Below are 21,319 nucleotides of genomic sequence, written 5' to 3' on the forward strand. Positions count from 1 at the left end.
TATTTTAGAAATAAAATTTTAAGAAATAAACTTTGTAGTTTATAGACATAGGTTACTTTTAACATGGTTGATTAGAATTTTCTTTTAGTTATTAATAGTTTAAAAAAGTTTATTTCAGCTTCACAATTTATTATTGATAATGTCACATTAATTTTCATTGTTAACTTTGAGAAAATCTCTATGGACTACTTCCTCATAAATATTTACTATTATAAATGCATTACTGATTTCAGTACTGCTATAGGTTTGTGCATTACAGGAATTCTGATAAAATACTCATTCACACCATTCCATTACACACATTACTGATGGAGTCTATTCTTTTATTTATTTAATTATTTATGGCTGTGTTGGATCTTGGTTGCTGTGTGCGGGCTTTCTCTAGTTGCAGTGAGTGGGGGCTAGTCTTTGTTGTGGTGCACAGGCTTCTCACTGAGGTGGCTTCTCTTGTTGAAGAGCACGCGCTCTAGGCATTCAGGCTTCAGTAATTGTGGCTCACAGGCTCAGGAGTTGTGGCTCACGGGCTCTAGAGCGCAGGCTCTGTAGTTGTGGCGCACGGGCTTAGTTGCTCCGCGGCATGTGGGATCTTCCCGGACCAGGGCTCGAACCCGTGTCCCCTGCATTGGCAGGCGACTTCTTAACCACTGTGCCACCAGGGAAGCCCCTGGAGTATATTCTTGACAGAAGAAAATTTCCGTTTTGACGAAGCATTGATGAGAACTGAATCTTTGACTTCTCTTTCACATGCCTAATGATTGAAATAATTTTCCACAGAAAAGCTTCTGGTTTTATACTTTTCAGTTCTTTTTTTTTTCTTCAAATGCACATGCTTTCAGAGCTGTGAAGTGCAAGACATGGCTGTACTGTAAGGTGGTTTTTGTCCTTATGCTTCTGTGTCTTGCGCTAGTTAAGTCAGTCGAGTAGTCAGTAAGAGTACTGGAAGTTATTCCTGTAATGGGATAGTATATAGTCAATGACATATGGTGGTGTCTGAAAATCACATAATAGCCTCACTTAAAACATCTCTTTAGCCAGATTTCAAAAAAGCCTGTGGCCATTCCAATATGATCCAACGTAGCTGAATATGATAGAAGAAAGATTGGCAAAGAAAGAGACGCTGGTCTTACCTGATGGAAGTTAAAATATCTCACTTCTGACAATTTTGCAAAAACCTATAATTACATGAACTAATTTCTAGGGTTCTTCATAGGACCTAAAAAGCAACCCATAGAGTTGTGGAACAATAATAGAAGCTACTGTAATGAGAAGCCCATGCACCGCAACAAAGAGTAGCCCCCGCTCACCGCAACTAGAGAAAAGCCGCACGCAGCACTGAAGACCCAACGCAGACAAAATAAAAGTAAATAAATAGGGGCTTCCCTGGTGGCTCAGTGGTTGAGAGTCCGCCTGCCGACGCAGGGGACACGGGTTCATGCCCCGGTACGGGAAGATCCCACATGCCGCGGAGTGGCTGGGCCCATGAGCCATGGCCGCTGAGCCTGTGCGTCCGCAGCCTGTGTTCCGCAACGGGAGAGGCCACAGTGGTGAGAGGCCTGCGTACCACACACAAGAAAGTAAATAAATTTATTTTTAAAAAAGTAATACTCAGGTTTGAGGCATGAGAAATATGAGGAGAAATTAGCTAATGTTTTCACAAGTTTATAAATATCAAGCTCAGTCTCTAAGATTTTAGCATTATATACAATATCGGTTACTTATTACTGGTTTGGGAAGGCCAATTTAAAATTTTTGATCTTACTGTATTGAAATTCACGGCCCTAATGTTTTCCACATTGACTATATGAATGATGAAGAAAATTCAATCATCTATTTCATTTCCAACTGGACAGAAAACACAATTTTAAAAAGTGTTTGGACTACTACTGACTTTTGATTTCTTCTAAGGCAAGTGTATAGGTAATTTTTATTCCCTGAATAGGAGAAAATATGGTGGAAGAAGGCAGGGTTAAGAATTAAGATTTCAAGACCGTGAGAGGTAGATGGCCAACCCAGAGTTCCTAAGGTTCGGTGCCTGTAACTGTTGCCGCTGCTTAAGCCTGTCAAAGCAGTGGTATGGCTGCTGCCCTCGTATTTGCTCCCTCTAGAAACACTCTTGCCAGTAGTGGCGGCAGCGGGACTCAGTGATCCCCTTTTCTCTCTCCCTCCAGAAGCTCCAGATGGCGTCTTCCGTGGGCAACGTGGCCGACAGCACAGAGCCAAGGAAACTAACCTTCCAAGGGTTAGCTGAGTTGGCACATCGAGAATATCAGGCGGGAGATTTTGAGGCAGCTGAGAGATACTGCATGCAGCTCTGGAGACAAGAGCCAGACAATACTGATGTACTTTTATTACTTTCATCTATACACTTCCAGTGTCGAAGTCTGGACAGATCTGCCCACTTTAGTACTCTGGCAATCAAACAGAACCCTCTTCTGGCAGAAGCCTATTCGAATTTGGGGAATGTGTACAGAGAAGGAAGGCAGTTGCAGGAAGCAATTGAGCATTACCGGTATGCAGTGCATCTCAAGCCAGATTTCATCGATGGTTATATTAACCTGGCAGCCGCTTTGGTAGCAGCAGGTGACTTGGAAGGGGCAGCACAAGCTTACGTCTCTGCTCTTCAGTGCAATCCTGATTTGTACTGTGTTCTCAGTGACCTGGGGAACCTGCTCAAAGCCCTGGGTCGCTTGGAAGAAGCCAAGGCATGTTATCTGAAAGCAATTGAGACGCAACCGAACTTTGCAGTAACTTGGAGTAATCTTGGCTGTGTTTTCAATGCACAAGGGGAGATTTGGCTTGCAATTCATCACTTTGAAAAGGCTGTCACCCTTGACCCCCATTTTCTGGATGCTTATATCAATTTAGGAAATGTCTTCAAAGAGGCACGGATTTTTGACAGAGCTGTGGCAGCTTACCTTTTTGCTCTAAGCTTGAGCCCAAATCATGCAGGGGTACATGGCAACCTGGCTTATGCATACTATGAGCAAGGCCTGATAGATCTGGCAATAGACACCTACAGGCGAGCTATTGAATTGCAACCCCATTTCCCTGATGCTTACTGCAACCTAGCCAACGCTCTCAAAGAGAAGGGCAGTGGTGCCGAAGCAGAAGATTGTTATAATACAGCTCTCGGGCTGTGCCCCACCCATGCAGACTCTCTGAATAACCTAGCCAATATCAAAAGAGAACAGGGAAACATTGAAGAGGCACTTCGCTTGTATCATAAAGCCTTAGAAGTCTTCCCAGAGTTTGCTGTTGCCCATTCAAATTTAGCAAGTGTATTGAAGCAGCAGGGACAACTGCAGGAAGCTCTGATGCATTATCAGGAGGCTATTCGAATCAGTCCTACCTTTTCTGAGGCCTACTATAATATGGGGAACACTCTAATGGAGATGCAGGATGTCCAGGGAGCCTTGCAGTGTTATATTCGTGCCATTCAGATTAACCCTGCATTTGTGGATGCCCACAGCAATCTGGCTGCCATTCACAAGGATTCATGGAATATTCCAGAAGCAATTGCTTCTTATCGCACCGCTCTGAAGCTTCAACCTGATTTACCTGACGCTTATTGTAATTTGGCTCATTGCCTGCAGCTTGTCTGTGATTGGACAGACTATGATGAGCGAATGAAGAAGTTGGTCGGCATTGTGGCTGACCAGTTAGAGAAGAACAGGTTGCCTTCCGTGCAACCTCATCATAGTATGCTGTATCCTCTTTCTCATGGCTTCAGAAAGGCTATTGCTGAGAGGCATGGGAACGCCTGCTTGGATAATATAAATGTCCTTCACAAACCACCGTATGAACATCCAAAAGACTTGCGGCTCAGTGGTGGCCGACTGCGTGTAGGATACGTGAGTTCTGACTTTGGGAATCATCCTACTTCTCATCTTATGCAGTCTATTCCAGGCATGCACAACTCTGACAAATTTGAGGTATTCTGTTATGCCCTGAGCCCAGATGATGGCACAAACTTCCGAGTGAAGGTGATGTCAGAAGCCCATCATTTCATTGATCTTTCTCAGATTCCATGCGATGGAAAAGCAGCTGATCGCATCCATCAAGATGGTATACACATCCTTGTAAATATGAATGGTTATACCAGGGGTGCTCGAAATGAACTCTTTGCTCTCAGGCCAGCTCCTATTCAGGCAATGTGGCTGGGGTACCCTGGGACTAGTGGCGCGCTTTTCATGGATTATATCATCACTGATCAGGAAACTTCACCTGCTGAAGTTGCTGAGCAGTATTCTGAGAAACTGGCTTATATGCCCCGTACTTTCTTTATTGGTGATCACGCTAATATGTTCCCTCACCTGAAGAAAAAAGCGGTCATCGATTTTAAGTCCAATGGGCACATTTATGACAATCGGATTGTGCTGAATGGCATCGACCTCAAAGCATTTCTTGATAGTCTACCAGATGTGAAAGTAGTCAAGATGAAATGTCCTGATGGAGAAGACAACACAGACAGCAGTAATACGGCTCTTAATATGCCTGTCATTTCTATGAATTCTATTGCAGAAGCAGTTATTGACATGATTAACAGAGGACAAATTCAGATAACAATTAATGGATTCAGTATTAGCAATGGACTGGCAACTCCCCAGATCAACAATAAGGCTGCCACTGGAGAGGAGGTACCCCGTACCATTATTGTAACCACACGTTCTCAGTACGGGTTACCGGAAGATGCCATTGTGTACTGTAACTTTAATCAGTTATATAAAATTGACCCACCTACTTTGCAGATGTGGGCAAGTATTCTGAAGCGTGTTCCCAATAGTGTACTGTGGCTGTTGCGTTTTCCAGCAGTAGGAGAACCTAATATTCAATGGTACGCACAAAATCTGGGCCTTCCCCAGAACCGTATCATCTTTTCACCTGTTGCTCCTAAAGAGGAACATGTTCGCAGAGGCCAGCTGGCTGATGTCTGCTTGGACACTCCACTCTGTAATGGACACACCACAGGGATGGATGTCCTTTGGGCAGGGACACCCATGGTGACTATGCCAGGAGAGACTCTCGCTTCCCGAGTTGCAGCTTCCCAGCTCACTTGTTTAGGCTGTCCTGAGCTTATTGCTAAAAATAGACAAGACTATGAAGACATAGCTGTGAAACTGGGAACTGACCTAGAATACCTGAAGAAAATTCGTGGCAAATTCTGGAAGCAGAGAATATCTAGCCCTCTGTTCAACACCAAACAATACACAATGGAACTAGAGCAGCTCTATCTACAGATGTGGGAGCATTATGCAGCTGGCAACAAACCTGATCACATGATGAAGCCTGTTGAAGTCACTGAGTCGGCCTAAATAATGACTGTGTGCATGGGAGAATTACCCCTGTACGTCAGCCTCAACGTTCTGGGGGAAAGGGAACTACTTTTTACTTCTCTGTACAACTTTTTACTTCTCTGTGCAACACCCATGTTGCACATGGGTGACAGACAATGATAAGAAATAGCACAGCCAGCCTTGCTTCCTGCATGATCATGATAGGGAGAGACACAAGAGATGCGAAGCTGCTGTTCCACAAGGAGTCTCCAGAGAACTTTGCAGCAGCCAGCTGTTGCGTAAGTCTGGGAGGTCTCATCTCCCTTGGTCTTCCATGGGATGGATGGTAAGTGTGGAAGGGAGATAGAGATTGCCCAGCCATTTGTGATTATCAGGGATTGATCGAGTCTTCTGAATTATTATTTTTTCTTATATTTTGGGTATTGGAGCTTTTAAAAATGTTTGGTTTCAGGTATTTTTCTTCATGTGAAGTGTATATGATTCTCTTGAGATAAGGTTTTAAGCTAAAATATTCCTTGTTTTAGTTTCTGAGCTCTACAGATAAATGGGGACTTTGCTGGTGTAGTCTTTTTATAGGTTTTATAAACCACTTGAGCCTAGATCAGTGATTTTAGTGTCTGACATAATGTTTGGAACTATCAGTGCTCTGTTGGTTTCTAGATGATGGCTTAAATTCTTTTTCTGGTCCGTTTCCTTCTTCCCTTCTCCCCACGCTAAAAATTGTCCTGTAACTTGGCTAACAAAAAAACAAGTCTCATTCAAAACCTCCCAGAGTGTTTCTCTTAAACACAACGTGTGGTGCCAAGTGAAGAATCTTAGGAGTGATGAGTAATTATGAAGGGCGCAGTGGTGGTATTGTCACCGATGATAATAATAATGGATTTTGGGCCTAGAGTTTTGACCTGTTTCACCAGTGTTTTACCGTTGACTGCCCCTCTATGCTGCCTCCAAAAGTGACAGTGTGTGGTAAGATTTTTACTTTCATTTCTAAAGTTTGTCTTTTTTAATTGAGTCCTGTTCTTCCTTTGTCGTTCAGCAGAAATGAAATCCCAAGTAAGTATAAGTATTCAACTATTTGATCGGTAAGTCACAGTTATCTCCAGTACATTAAATAACTGGCACCAAAAAACATGTTATAGGTAAAAAGCTCTGAAGGACCAGCTATGTATATGATAATTATGTTTCAGAACTTTTAGGGTATTATATATAATAACTTGTCTTCTGGACGTGGTCTTGAAGTCTTTATGGATTCAGCCTCAGTAGTAGCAAACTGCACTGCTACTTGGTTTGGAGTACAAATTAGGCTTTAGCCCTCCTGGACGTTGAGTTTTTGGTATTGAAAACCATAGGAATGAAATTATTGTATTTCAACAAAGATCGAGGGCTTGAGGCTTAAACAAGCCAACATATGAATATATGTTTTTGTCTTGCTGTACTGCACATATGCTGTCTGGTAACCGATACTTTTTCTGCTAGTATTGCGCAAGATTATGTCTTTCCAAGGCGCTGAGGCAGTGCACCTGTTCTGTAGTTGCAGCTGTTGCCTGAATGTATCCTAGCTGACAAATTATTGATTAATCAGAACTTGAATCTCTGAAAGATTTGTACTGGGAACCAAAATCTGAGCAAGGAGTCTCAAATGTAATTCTTAAACAGAATTACATGTTAATGAGCCATTTAACAGTGTAAATCAAGGAACATCAGTGTAGGGATTTCTTTTAATTTATTTTTTACCTGCTTGAAATATCAGTTAAAGGTTGCCAGCTTGGTTGCAGATGAACGGACGTTTGAAGTTCACCAAACTACTTAATGTGGAATAGAATAATAGGCTTCCAGCGCCCTCAAGGCTGTGACCTTGCAGCCATTTTACACAGCACATCATCCTCCTATAGGGATGAACCTTTCCCCTGGCCCGAAAAGTAGCCGCTCTGGTTGAAGCTTTGCTTATTTTAACAGGGTTTTGTTTCCAGGTAACATGTCTGTGGAAGACTTAATTCTGCATAGAGATATAGATATTACTGGAAACTAATTGTTTTTTCTATTATACTCTGCTTTATCCAAAAAGTAAAACATTTAAATTGTGCTCCCGAAATTCAGATGTTGTCTTGCAATCTTTAAACAATACATGAATGATTTGCCCTTAAAAAAAAGAATTAAGCAGTTAAGCTGTTGGTCCCAAATCGGACAAATTATCCTTATACCTCCTGTCAATTTGGTTAACAGAGACTGTTATTTTATTAATCCTTATGATCCCGTGATTCTTTCATGTTTCAGGGCACAGCAGGTGAGAGAGTGGATTTGTTAAGCTGGGTGGGTTTATCCTTCTGTTATGTGTTCATTCAGTTTTATGTTCATCTACTTATTGTACACATACGGCAATAGAAGCTGCTAAAGCAATCATTGCTATTCTGCAAAACAACAAGGCACAGAAGCAGATGTCTTATTTCTGAGATTTCTCCTCCCAGGATTATGATGATTAAAGATCCTTTCCCCCCACTCCCTGGAGAGGACAAGGGGCTGCTCGCTGGAGGTTTCTTAATGACTTGGGGAAAGGCTCAGATAACCCCCCATTATGGTAATCCACCCCAGGGACAAACCACACAAGAATATTATGAATTTATTTTATTTTTCTATCCTTGCAAAGGTAATACTCAGCTCATTAGAAAATGAAAACTATACTGTCAAATTTCAGAATTACATGGATGAAGAAAATCACCAAAGCGGCATCATATCACGTGCGTTATAGTTGTACTGACTATACTGACTATATTAACTATATTGTGTTAACAATATATTGTATCCCTATATATTGCAAAGGCAAAATGCTGTAACTTATTTCAGAGAAAATACTTATGTTGGCAGACCCCAAATTGTACATTGTAGACGGGTCCTAGGAAAAGATTTAATTCATAGTGGACAAGACGTGAGCTTCTGTTTTCAGCCACGTGCTATTTCAAGAATTAAACATCATGAATAATACAGGATATAAGAGGAATGGTCTAAAGAAGGAAAAGCACATTTTGATTAGGAAAGAGAATTTAAGGCTTAAGTCTTTTTTTTTAAGGAAAACTGCCTTTTTACTATGAGATAAGAAAATTGTTTCCTTCTTTTCTTCCTTGCTTTCTTCTTCTTCTTCTTTTTAACCTTTTAAAAAAATTTTTGGATATTTGACCTCTAAGCTGAGATGACTGAAAATGCCTCCTCTGGGCGTCAACTTTTTGAAAGACTTTTTCCCCCTCCCTAAGGGCTATTTGCCTCTTGGAGGCATTGTCTACATTAGTCACCAAGAGGCAAGCATTTGTCCTTGCACGAAATGCTGACATCTCCTGATAAGAGGGAAGCTGCAAAGTAGAAGAATTGAAGGTCAATATGTTGATATTGGTCCCAAGCGCATTGATGTACATTTGTGAATTGGGGAAGGGGAGTGAAGCTTGAGAGTGGGCCAGTGGGGAGGGGTAAATATTTTGTGATGCTGTCTACCTATGGGCTTAGAAAGTTTACAGCTGCATTAGGAGGACAAGCATTACCATTAGCATGAAAAGCAGGGCAGACCTCAGTTGCAAAAGCTTCTAGCCATACACATAGGGCAATACGTAAATGATACACCTTATTGCATTCACCCACTCACCCTCCCCTGTTCACGCTAGTTGGAAATTTCAATCCATTTCAGAGAAGTACTACAACTATCAATCATTTTCCCTGGCACGAATCTTCCAGGAAGAAGAAAATGAAATACACCTAGCCACGGAGCTCACGCACTAGCCCATGTGTCTTAGATTTAATATCTGATCGCTAGCTGGCTTGAAGCCAAGAGGTGGTTCACAAAGTTGCTGCACATTAGAATCACCTGGGGGCCTCTGAGACCTCCCCGTGCCAGGCTCCTCCCTACACCTCCTGAATCAAAATCTCTGGGGCTGGGACCCAGACGCCAATGTTTTTCTTAAAAGCTCTTTAGGGAGTTCAAATGAGCAGCAAAGCTTGAGAACCAGCCCAATGAGGGGAACAAACTGATTTCACACAGATAAAGTGGGGCAATTCATATGTTAAGAGAACGTGAATATATACGTATATATATATATATATATATATATTTCTTTTTTTCTCCTAATTCTGTTTGTGTTTCAAATAGGCTGTTTTTTTCTTCTGCAAAAAGCTTTATTGTTTCCATTTGGTCCAAGGCTTGGGAGAGGGCTCCAGGGCGGTTACAAAGCTGCCTCGTGGCTGCAGAGCGGGGCTTCAGGCGGAAGCTCTGACGCCAGAGGGGCTCCTCAGAGGCCGCTGGACTTCAGAGACTCCTGTTTGTGCTCGAGGGTGAGCCTTTCAAAGAGATGCTCGCCCAGCACAGCCTGCGGACCAGCCAGCCAGCGGAGCTTGGTCAGGTAGGTGGTCGCCCATCTTCTTGATGAGTTTCACCTGCTCCTCCAGGAAGCGGCTCTCCAGGAAGTCACAGAGGTGGGAGTCCGCGCGGGCAGAGCCCAGGGCGCGCAGATCCCATAGTGCCTGGTTCAGGTTCTTCTCCCTAAGAATGGCGGCTTCCACAGCGTCCTGGGTTCTACCCCGCTCATGTTGAGAAGGCTTCTGCGCATCCTGGAAGAGGGCGCGGCCGCAGCACTGGTTTTGCATTTTCAAGAGGCGCTGGGCGCCCTCGCACTCCTCCTCAGCCAGTTGGCGCCAAATGTGGCCCACACTGTCCAGAGTCCCATTGCTGCTGTCGAAACAGAAGCTCAAAGAGAGGTAAGTGTCCACAGATGCAGGCTGAACAGGCGGTGGACGGCGGCCTCCACCTCGATGGAATAATTCTGAGGAAGCTGGGAACTTGTGGTTGATCAGTGACAAGGATTTAAGCTCACAAAACGGTGCTGGCCTGTCCTGGAGGCTGAGCATAGGTGAGTGGCTGATTCTAAAGGTTGCGACTGGAAGAAAGGTAGGAGGGTGGTCGGGGGCTGGAGCAAGGAGCGTCCCTGGGTCTGTTCATTGCAAACACCGTTGAAGCAAAAGACAGCTGTGCAGGACCGCCGAGCGCACTGCCTCCAATAGGCTTCGATATAAATGAACAAGAAGTCCAAGCAAGGACAAAACTTACCCTTCCCCCCACCAGAATAGCTGGCGATACTAGAATCTAGATCTGGGGAGGGATTCTTCCGTTACTTTCTTAACATTCCAAGCCAGTAGAGCAGTGGTTCTCAAAGTATGGTCCCCTTGTAAGCAAGCAGTACCCTATGGGGCCTTCCTAGGACAGACCCATCCCCCATCTCCTCTGCTGTAGTTCCTCTCTGAAGTACTCAGACAATAGTATCTCAGGCATATTTCTTGGGTTTTCAGATGCTAAAAACCACCACCGAATGGAAGAAATTAACTCCTTGATGATCATGAGCACGTAGCCCCCAGACCTTCTGGCACCTAAGGATGGATAATGTTACCTGCCCTGTGGCCTCAACATCAACCAGTCAGAGGATTGTGCACGAGGTAATCACATTCCCTGGGACGTCCCTCCCTCACCTGGCCTTTAAAAATCCTTTGCTGAAATCCTTTGGCGATTTCAGGGTTTTTTGGAACACGGGCCAACCCCTCTCCTTGCTCGATCCTGCAACAAACCTGTCTCTGCTCCACACTCCAACCTTTAGGTATGTTGGGCCTCCCTGTGCTTCAGACACACGAACCTGCATTCGGTGACAACCTGACCAGCTTTAGCAGCGTCCCCTGATAATGTGTTCGATATTCCAGTTGAAGGGCCCTGTCCCAGCCCTATGGAATCAGCAACTCTGGTGGGGCTCAGTGATCTCTGTTATAACAGGCCCTCCAGATGATTTTTCTTCACCTTAAAGTTTGAACATATCTGCATTGTCAGCTGGCCAAAGCGTCCACCAGCAGGGGAAGGGGAGCGGCGCCTGGAAAAGATCGGGACCAGCCAAGGCAAGTCCAGCAGCATGTGCCGTGGTAGTAACGGAGAACGCCTTTGCTCCACTGGTTGGCACAGACTAGTATCTGGGAGCACTGGCAGGGTTATGGAGGATGCTTTACATGTCAATGTAGAGTGACCGCTGTCCTGGTTTGCCAGGGACTTCCCTGTGTGAGCACTTAAAATCTCATCCCGGCAAAGCCCTTAGCCCTGGGTTTGAAAAACGTAGGCAATAACATGAAATTTAGGGGAAACACGATCTAGGTTTTGGGCAAGTCACAAGTGCTAATTAAAGCTAAGCAAGGATGGACAACATCTAGCCTTCTTTGCCCCTTTGCGGGGAGGTAAATCTGATTGGGTGAAAGGACTTATTGTTAAGAAATCTTTGTGGAAACATCCCCTTCTGCTTAGTCCGCTGGTTCTCAGTTCTGGCTAGACATTGGCGTCGTCTGGGGAGATTTAAAATGATTTTATTGGTCTAGGATGACCAACCGTCGGTGTGAGGGTTTGTAAAAAGTGCTTCAGATGATTCTAATGTGCAGCCAAATTTAGGGGCCACCGCTTAAGCTTTTGAGCCGCTGCTACATATTTTCACCTCATCTTCCTGTGAGAGTATCCAACAGTAGCTGAGGTTTGTGTTGTTTTCTTTTTCTTTTTTTCACTGTCTTATTATAAGATTTACTGTCTTAAATAAGATTGAATGTACAGAAAATCCTGCTAGTCCTTCTGGTATAGCTGGATACTTAGAATAATAGCGCTAAGATATATACCATTTAACTATTGTGACTGGCCTTTTTAAAATCAACATCTGCATTGAATTCGTAGGATCCCTTTTGAAGTTGTCATGTTGGGGAGCTATACCTCTGATCTGCTGCCATTGCTAAATATCTGGACACCTCTTATTAGGAATTGCTTTTAAAAATCTTTAGGGATTAAAACCAAGATTGCTGTATTATTTGTCCTGGGACCACAAAAACCTCACAAAGTTCCCCCACTGTACCTTCTACCCCCATCTCTAAGCCTTGGCAACTTCTTATTTGTTCTCCATCGCCACAGTTTTGTTATTTTAAGAATAATAAGTAAACATAATCATCAATTACTTAATCTTCAGAGATTGGCCTTTAAAATTTTTCCCTCGGCATCATTCCCTTGAAGTTCATTTCAATTTTTGCCTATATTAATAATTTGTTCCTTTTTGTTGCTCGGTAGTATTCTATCGTAAGATTTTATCATATCACATATTGTTTCCACATTCATCCATTGAAAGACATTTGGGTAGTTGCCAGTTTTTGGCTATTAAAAATAAAACTGCTAGGAACATTTCTATGTAAGTTTCTGTGGGAACTTCATTAAGTTTTTGTTTCTTTTGGATAAATGCTCAAGAGTACAATTACTGCGTTGTAGGGTGAATCTACTTTTAGGATGAAAAGAGACTGTCAAGCTGTTTCTCAGAGTGGCTAAACCATTTTATTTTTCCACCAGTGATGTAATTTTTCTACGTACTCGCCAGCATTTGATATTGTCACTATACTTTAATTTTAGTTATTCTCTGATATGTCATTATGGTCTTAATTTGCATTTCCCTAATGGCTAATGATGTTGAACATCTTTTCATGTGCTCCTTTGCCATGTGTATATTCTCTTCCATGAAATGTCTGTTCCTGTCTTCTGCCTATTTTCTAGTTGGATGTTTTTAAGTTGTTTGGAGAGTTCTTTGTATATGACATATATGTATATGACAAATGACTTTGTATACAAGTCATTTGTCTCATATGGGATTTTCAAATATGTTTTCCCACTGTGTAATTTGAGTTTTCATCCACTTAAAAGGATCTTCTAGGAAGCATTTTTAACTCATTTTGATGAGATCCAGTTTATCAGTTTTTGCTTTTATTGATCATACTTTCCGTGTCAAGTCTAAGAATTATTCACCTAGTTCTAGATGCCAAAGATTTTCTCCTTTTTTTCCCTAAAAATGTCCTGCTTTTACATTTACGATTATGATCCACTTTGATTTAGTTGTTGTGTAAGGTGTGGAGGTTTAGGTTAAGGTTCATTTTTTGTTTGTCTGTTTTTGTTGAGGGATATCCAACTGTTTCAGTACCATTTTTTGAAAAGTCTATTCTTTCTTGATAGCTTTTGCACTGCTGTCAAAAACAAGTTAAATGTATTTATGTCAGTCTATTTCTGGGTTCTCTATTCCATTCCATTGATCTATGTATCTACCCTCCATCATTACTGCAAAATCTTGAAATTGGGTAGGTTAATTCCTCCCATTTGAATCTTCCTTTACAAATTGTTTTAGCTATTCTTCAGCCTCTTCTTACTATATAAATCTTAGAATAAGCTTGTCTATATCCACAGAAACCTTGAGGGCATTTAAAGAGTAATTGTGTTAAGCCTCTTAACTTGGGGAGAATTGACATCTTCATTACGTTGTGTTTTCTAATCCATGAACAAGGTATGTCTCCCTATTTGTTTGGGACTTTTCAATTTTTCTTCATCAGCATTTTGTAATTTTCAGTATACAGGTCCTATAAATGTCTTATTGGGCTTATTATTTAAGTATTTATTTAGGTCAATTGTAAATGGCATCACATATTTTTATTTAAGCTTCTACACATTTGTTATTAATATATAATTTGATAAAATTCTGTTGATTTTGTACTCTAAAACATTGACAAACTAATATTATTTCTCAAGCTTTTTGTGTGTTCTTTGGCATTTTCTCCATTTAGATTTTCATCTCATCTTCAGATAGAGACATTTTTACTTTTCCTTAATCAATATAATAGGATATATTACTATTCAACATTCAGTAGGATATATTCCTTCCTATTTTACATAGTAGGAATAGTCCTTTTTTCTTTTAAATAAACTTTTTAAAACTTTAACTTTTAAATTTATGTATTTATTTATTTATTTTTGCTTTATTTTCTTACTAGACCCTCCAGTAATATATTTAATAAAAGTGGTGAGAGCAGATATCGGTGCCTTGTTTCTGATCTGACAGAGAAAGCATTCAGTCTTTCACAGTTAAATATTATGTTGGTATAGGTTGTTTGTAGGTCATCTCTATGAGTTTCAAACTATTCCTAGTTTGCTTGGAGTTTTTTTTCTTCTTTCTTTAAAATCATGAATGGGATTGGAGTTTGTCAAATGCTTTCTCTGCATTAATGGATAGGCTCACATGACTTTTCCCCCTTAATCTATAGGATATGGTGGATTACACTGTTTGATTTTCAAATACTTAACCAACTTTGCATAACTGGAATAAATACCACTTGATCATGGTATATTATTCTCTTTATATATTTCTGGATTTAATTTACTAATATTTGGATGAGGATTTTTGCAGCCAATTCATAAAAAATATTGGTCCGTAGTTTTCTTCTTTCTATACTATCCCTGTCTGGTTTTGGTATCAAGGTAATACTGGCTTCATAAAATTAATTAGGAACTGTTCCCTCTACTTCTGTCTTTTATCTACTCATGTAAAATTGGTGTTAATTCTTTAAGTCTTGGGTAAAAGTGAAACATCTAAGCCTGCATATTTCTTTTGGGAGTCTTTTTTTTAAACATCTTTATTGGAGTATAACTGTTTTACAATAGTGTGTTAGTTTTTCCTTTACAACAAAGTGAATCAGTTATACATATACATATGTTCCCATATCTCTTCCCTCTTGCATCACCCTCTCTCCCACCCTCCCTATCCCACCCCTCTAGGTGGTCACAAAGCACAGAGGTGATCTCTTTTGGGAGTTTTTAAATGAAAAATCAGTGTTTCAAATGGTTACAGGAAAATTGAGATTATCTATTTCATCTTGGCTGAGTTTTGGTAGTTTGGGGTGTAGAAGCATTGGTCCATTTCATCTACATTTTTGAATATATAGTGTAGACTTGTTCATAATAACTTGTCCCTTATTAACCTGCACGATATGTCATGGTATCCCTGGTTGCATTTCTGATATATGTGATTTGTGCCATCTCTCTTTTTATCTTTATCAGTCTTGCTAGATGTTTATTGATTAGATTGTTTATTTCAAAGAACCAGCCTTTTGTTTCACTGATTTTCCCCTCTATTTCGATGTTTTCAGTTTCATGGATTTCTGTCTCATCTTTATTATTTCCTTCTTTCTGCTTGTTGAGTGTTTTTCCTCTTCCTTTTATACTATTTTAATATAGAAAATTAGATTATTGCTTTGAAATATTTCCTTTCCCAATTTAGTGCTATAGACTCCTCTTTCAGCATTGCTTTCACTTCATTCCACAAACTTTGATCTGTTATATCTCCATTTTCTTTTATTCTATGCATTAAATAATTTTTCCTTGATGCTGTCTTTTTCACCCAGGAGCTATGTGGAATTGTGATGTTTAGCTTTCATGTGATTGAAGATTTTCCTGTTGTCTTTCTGTTACTGATTTGTAGTCTGATTCCATTATGGCTAGAGAACATACTCTCTCTGATTTTAATTCTTTTAAATCTACTCATGTTTTTTATCGCCCAGTATATGGTATATGAGTGACTGTTCCACGGACACTTGAATATGTATTCTGTTCTTATTGAGTGTGTTCTTCAAACATCAGTTATATCCTGCTGATTGACAATGTTTTCATTTTTTCCATATCCTTGCTGATTTTTCTCTCTGATAGTTCTATAAATTGCTGTGTTGAAGTGTCAAATAATAATTGTGGATTTAAAATTTTCTCCTTTTACCTTTTTCAGTGTTTGCTTCATGTATTTTGAAGTTCTGTTGTTTGGTGCACACACATTTAGTATCACTAGGTCATCTAGGTGGATTATTCCTGTTATCTTCATGTAATGACCCTCTGCCCCGAATAATTTCCTTTGCTCTGAAATCTACTTTATCTGATATCAATATAGCCATTCCTGCTTTTTCTGATTAACGTTCACATGATATATCATTTTCATCCTTTTACTTTGAACTACCTATATCATGATGTTTAAAGTAAGCTTATTATAGACAGTATATAGTTGCAACATGCTTGTGATTTTTTAATCTACTCTTCCAATCTCTGTCTTTGATTTGGTTATTTGGATCATTTACAGTTAATGTAATTATTGCTATGTTAAAGATTAGGTCTACCATTTTATTTTTTGTTTTGTCTTTTACATTAGTTTCTCAATCCTGTCTTTTTCTTATTTTGCCTTCTTGTGGGTGACTTAAACATTTTTTAGTAAGTCCATTTTAACTTAATTTATTTATAATCATTTGTGTATGCTGTTTGCATAGTTTTCTTAGTGCTTGCTTTTGGCATTACACTATACATATGTAACTTATCATAGCCTACTGGAATCAGTGTTTTATTACTTCAAGTGAAGTTTCAAAATTTTACTTCCCTTTAGGTCTCTTAATATTCCCCAGGGTTTTTTTTCTGTTTTTTTTTTTTTTTTTTTTTTTTTTTTTTCTGGTACGCGGCCTCTCACTGTTGTGGCTTCTCCCATTGTGGAGCACAGGCTCCGGACACGCAGGCTTAGCGGCCATGGCTCATGGTCCCAGCTGCTCGCCGGCATGTGGGATCTTCCCGGACCGGGGCACGAACCCGTATCCCCTGCATCTGCAGGCAGACTCTCAACCACTGCGCCACCAGGGAAGCCCCCTGGCAGGCGGATTCTTAACCACTGTGCCACCAGGGAAGTCCCTGGATTTCAGCTTTGAACTGCTCTCTCTGGGAAAGATTTGCTCTTTGTACAGTTATTCTAACAGTTCATCCACTCCTCAGTATTCAATAGGAGCCGTGGACATTGCTTAGAAAGACAAAACTTCATTGAAGACCTTCAGAATGGTCCCATCAGAAAGTAAGTTGCATATTATATGTGATATTTGTGGTTAGGAAGATCTATTCTTATATCATTTAAGTTGCACATATCCCTTCTTCTTGTACCTTGTTTACTTGCTCGAGGAAACCTAAACAAATAGGAATGGGGGGGGCGGATGGAATTGTTATTTTCACGGGCCAAAATATAGTCCTAAATTGGCTACTGAATTTGCAGACCAGTAATATTTTGTGGAAACATGCTGTTTGAGGAATCGGGATTCCAGTGTATCCAGAACAAGTGGCTTTGAAGACTCAGAGCACATGATGGAACCAGTTCACACAGCTAATAAGTCTGTTAACCAAGGACCGAAGTATAACCTACCTCGGACCCCAGGTTACCTAACATCTCGGCATTTCCATACCCAGACCCAAGGTTTGCAGCAATCAGAAAGGTATCTCTGCTTTCCCTTTTTCTAGAATTGAAATAGAAATTAATACTATAAATTAGTGCAAACACATTATACTGTGAAGAACTGGTGTTTTCTTGCTGATCAGTGTCAACCAGGAGGTATTGTATGTTCCATAGTTTGCATTTAGGGCTGGAAAATCAAGTATAGGAGGGGGAATAGGTGATTTTTCAAGGGCAGTTGGGAAGAGGACTTAGAAATTTTCATTGATTCTTAAACTTAGTTTAAACCAATAATTTGATGTGAGTGTCAGAAAGGATCTTACATTCTTAGGCTGCATTAATAGTGGTATAGTCTTCAGAATAAAGAAGGTTGCTTTATTTAAAGAGTAAATACAAATTATAGGGAAAATGGTAAAATTCCAGTAGAGAAACTTGCAAAGGGGTTGAACACATAAATCACAAACATACTTTTACTTGGGAAACAGGAAAAACCTCAATACAATTAAAACAACAACAGTGTTTGCTATTTGGCTATTAATTTAGCAAGTGTTTGACAAGGTAGTCCAGTGTATTGATTGTCCGGCTGGACCTGGGTGTGCATCCTGGCTCTGCTGTTCACCCTGTACGTGGTCTTGAGTAAGATCTCTAAATTCCTATTTTCTTACCAGTTAGATGGGAATGTTAATAATATTATAAGTAAAATTTAATAACATATACCTTGGGATTGTTGTTGATTATTACATGAGTTAATAAAGTACTTTAGCACATTGTAAACTTTCAGTTTTCAAAAAGATGTTTGGCATTTTTAGCAGATGTAAACATTTCAAACAGGTGTTGCTTATGTTGCCAGGGGCACTGAAAAATGATATAGCCCTTTTGAAACATAACTGTAATAGCCATAAAAATGTTCATACCTAGTAATTCTGCCATGAGGTTACAGAAATACTTAAAAATATGGAAAAATCTACATGCATTTAATCATTCAGCACATTCCTCAAACTCCCTACTATGTATCAGACCCTGGACTAGGGGCTTCGGATACAGTTGTATATGTTCTGGGATGTTAATCCCAGCATTTTTTACAGTAGTGGAAAAATTGGTAGCAGTTTGCATTTCTAACAATGAAGAATAGCTAAGTAAATTATTATATCCATAGTATGATATTTTATAAAGCCATTGAAAATGATAGCTTACTTATTATGATAAGTGAAAATAATAGGTTATGATTCAGCAGTCTAAAAAAGATGCTAGGGGGAAAAAGACCAAAAGTAAATATTAACCAGTTTACTTAGATTAAGTGGGATTGAGGGGTTTTGGGGGGTGTTTACTTTTCTCAGATTTCCAAATTTTCTTTTGTATGATTATATTAGATTTACTGATGTTGCTTTTGAGACAATTAAATTTTAACTTTCCAAGTTTGTTGCATGTGCCATGGTTAGAATTTCTACATGTTATAATTAATTTATATATGTATTTAGTTACAAAGTGAAAGTAGGCTCCTGGTTTCAAAAATAAATAGCTTATTCTGTTTCCTGTCAACCTTGCCACACTTGGAGAGAATGTATCTGATTAGAATAGTATGCGCATTTATCTCTATAGGGAAAGGTGGAAAGGCTTCTGGGAACCTACAGTGTGCCGAGGCATTGTGGTGGGTAACTGAAGTATAGCATCTTAATTTACCTTCAAAACAATCCATGAAGATGGAAGGTATTATTAGCTCTATTTTATAAAGAACTACAAAATCCAAAATTAAGCAATTTTATCTGCTAAAATCACACAGGTAGAAAACAGTAGAACCAGAGTATCTATGTATAATTTTATAAAGCTTATTATGTATATTGATTAAAACGAATAATGGTGTATTACTTTTGTTTAAGAAAATTTTCACAGAATCAGAACATTTACCAGAGAGGCCATGTTCCTCCTCCTGGTCCCCACGGAGAGGACCGTTTACACAGGAGGTACTCTTGGAATGTAAAGCCAAATGCCAGTCAAGCAGCTGAGAACAGAAGGTGGTATCCTGGCGGTTACTACAGACTACCCTATCCGACCTCTTATAGACGGACCAAGTGACACAAGCCTACCGTGGAAATCTATCTAGAGACAGAACAGGACTGAAGACAGCCAGAGTGACTTTTTATAAGATCAGGTCAAATGAGGTTTATAATCTATTTTAGTGCTCCCTTATGTGTTCGAGCTTAAGGAAAACTTATATTGATACTTAGCTCCGCTGATAAATTTGCAGTATTTCCAACAGTGAAGGAAATAATCTGTCATTCCGGTCTTAAATTTTTTTAAAGGAGGATGATATTTTAGAACTGATAAAAAGTAATAAAGGGCATCCCTTGTAAATTATTTTTAAAAATTCTATCTTCCTCTTTTGGTGTATTTCCTTCTGAATAGACTTGTAATGTTAGTGTGTGTGTGTGCAGAAAATTTTTAGTGTTTTTGTCATGTTCTGCTTTACCCAATCATCAGGGTATCTTCACCCCTCCCAAAAAAACTGTTCAAGATTTCTATTAAAATCTACCTAGGAGATAATCTCTTTAGAACCTAATCACTATTTGTAATTAGTTGTAGTATTTTTGTGATTAGACATTTCTTTCTTTCTTTTGGCAGCCTATTGTTGGATTTGACCAATTTCCTTTCACTGAATTGTCAGATATGCCATCTAACACTGGATAAACTTTTAGGGATTGATTGTCAATTGAGCAGGAGAGACCAATTGACAAACGTAAATGCTCAATGCTGGGTAATTTACCTGGCGGGGTAATTGTTACCAACTGGGTGGAGCTACTCAGAAAACTTGAAAACTTCTGTAGACTATAAAGGTTGCTTGATGAACAGAATAGGGTGCGACATTTGAAGCCTGGAATATCTGGGGAGACCTGCATGGCTCCTCGTGTTGTTGCTTCTTTGGTGAACGTAACCTGCTGCAGTCTTTCTCCACTTGCCTCTCACAGCGGAATGGTGCCTTGACCTTGACTTTTTCTAAGTTGCCCCTTCTGCTAGTTTACCTCTGGAACACACAGCTGGATCACGTGGGAGCTGTTCATTATTTTTAGTTGCAGAGGAAGCCAGAAACCTTTGTTTGCTCAAGAAAGGGTCTAACTGTCATGACATCATAAGCCTTGGTAAATATTTGATGAATACTTGGGCAAGTTGGCTTCATTGTTTGAGTCTCTGATTTTGAAGCGTTGTATCATGGAAAGTCTGATACTGCATATGATAGTTGTTTTCTCTGTTCTGTGTTATAAATGAACATCCTGCGGAACCTGACCCTGAGGAAGTGCTCTAACTCAGCTACTCCCTGGTCTGTGTCTGATGGGCTCAGTCAGGTTGCTACCTTTCATCTAGGTGGTGGCTCAGAAAGTTTTTTTCTGCCCGCCACATTTAACAGAGATACAAGAGTTCTTCTTGCCAGAAGGCTGCTCTGTGGAATTGTTCCTTCACATACATCGTGAACTCTCCCTTGGAAAGATAGTGGAGCAGCAAGACAACTGGTGAGGCAAAAAAAAAAAAAGCGCCACCAGGGACAGGCATGGGAGTCCAGCTAATCGAATAGTTTTAAGGAGTTCCTTGGCAAGCAGTTTCTGAGGAGGACTTTGCCAGCACAAGTGTCATCTTAAGCACTGCCACCTTTGAAAACCTTCTTTGATCGTGTTGTCCTCTCTGTCCCCATCCCATTTCATTTATCAACACAGCTTATTGAAAACCAGTCTCTGTTTGCCATCTCGTGTCTCATTTGCTCTTCAGCACACTGTGTTTCTGGCTTCTGCTCACGTCACACCACTGAAAGTCCTCTGGCTAAAGGGACGAGAAACCTTTGTGAAAGGTCTTTAGTGGTCTGTGTAAGCTTTTAAATTTTTTATTTTTATTTAAAAAAAACACAGGTTAAGTATTGGGTTGGCCCAAAAGTTTGTTTGGGTTTTTCCG

General features: G+C 40.1%; 2 long non-coding RNA genes and 1 pseudogene across 2 annotated transcripts in view; 2 read left to right on the top strand and 1 right to left on the bottom strand.

Moving 5' to 3' along the window:
- Positions 1-309: 309 nt before the first annotated feature.
- Positions 310-21,319, bottom strand: part of LOC136794077 (uncharacterized) — a 58,818-nt gene continuing 37,808 nt past the window's right edge. The window contains exon 8 of the long non-coding RNA XR_010840341.1: positions 310-949. This is a non-coding gene — a long non-coding RNA (uncharacterized lncRNA). The remainder of the gene's footprint in view (positions 950-21,319) is intronic.
- Positions 2,178-7,340, top strand: LOC131755445 (UDP-N-acetylglucosamine--peptide N-acetylglucosaminyltransferase 110 kDa subunit pseudogene; annotated as a pseudogene).
- LOC131755469 (uncharacterized) lies at positions 7,341-19,991 on the top strand. The gene is made up of 5 exons (XR_010840373.1): positions 7,341-10,760; positions 11,019-11,207; positions 16,939-17,014; positions 17,210-17,426; positions 19,261-19,991. It is a non-coding gene; the product is annotated as an uncharacterized lncRNA (long non-coding RNA).

This window comes from Kogia breviceps, chromosome 4 (genome assembly GCF_026419965.1).
Source record: "Kogia breviceps isolate mKogBre1 chromosome 4, mKogBre1 haplotype 1, whole genome shotgun sequence".
In the NCBI taxonomy this organism is placed as follows: Eukaryota; Metazoa; Chordata; class Mammalia; order Artiodactyla; family Physeteridae; genus Kogia; species Kogia breviceps.